The sequence below is a fragment of the Octopus bimaculoides genome, chromosome 8, assembly GCF_001194135.2.
Source record: "Octopus bimaculoides isolate UCB-OBI-ISO-001 chromosome 8, ASM119413v2, whole genome shotgun sequence".
In the NCBI taxonomy this organism is placed as follows: domain Eukaryota; kingdom Metazoa; phylum Mollusca; class Cephalopoda; order Octopoda; family Octopodidae; genus Octopus; species Octopus bimaculoides.
In genome coordinates, this window is record NC_068988.1 from 6,857,483 (window position 1) to 6,858,337 (window position 855).

Below are 855 nucleotides of genomic sequence, written 5' to 3' on the forward strand. Positions count from 1 at the left end.
TATCTTTATATGTATTTATGTATGTATGTATGTATGTATACACATATACGCACATATATCATAGAAACACTGGAAACACTTCATCCGCCATCTTGTTCGTATCACCTGTGCCGCCTGACGATAAAATATAATAAGCATGGTGGCCATATTTATATGGCTTTCGCTGAAGAGAAAGAAAATTGCATACGCCATTGTGTTTGTGAGGTAGAGTGCGCTGGTGTCAGAGCGTGCGCATGGATGCGCGCAAAGGAGCGTTGGCGATGACTGACAACAGAAAAACACTTACAGGATTCATCGACTATTTCTAAGCCCTTATCACTGTCAGAATTTTAGGGGTTTCATTAATATAATTTATGCTCAAATTAACGATATCGTATTCACCCTTATCATTCTTTATTTCATTGTATTTGTTTTTGTTTTTTTTCTTGTTTCCTATAAAATATCTACTTTTATATTTCTATGTTCTTTATTGTTTATATCAACATCAGTATTAATTTTAGTTCTAATGTTGATTACATTATTATTATTATTATTATTATTATTATTATTATTATTATTATTATTATTATTATTATTATTATTAAGGCGGCGGGCTGGCTTAGTGACATACTTAGCGGAGTGTGTGTGTCTGTGTGTGTGTGTGTATGTGTGTGTGTGTGTGTGTGTGTGTGTGCGTATTCTTGTGTGTGTTTGTGGGCGTGTCTGCGAGTGTGTGAGTATGTTTGTGTGTATGTGACTCTGTGTTCGCCCTTAACCACTGCATGATACCGCGTACTGGCAAAAAAACGATAGAAATATAACCAGACTTAAAAACATAAGTACTGGCGTACATTTCATCGACTGACCCATCAACAT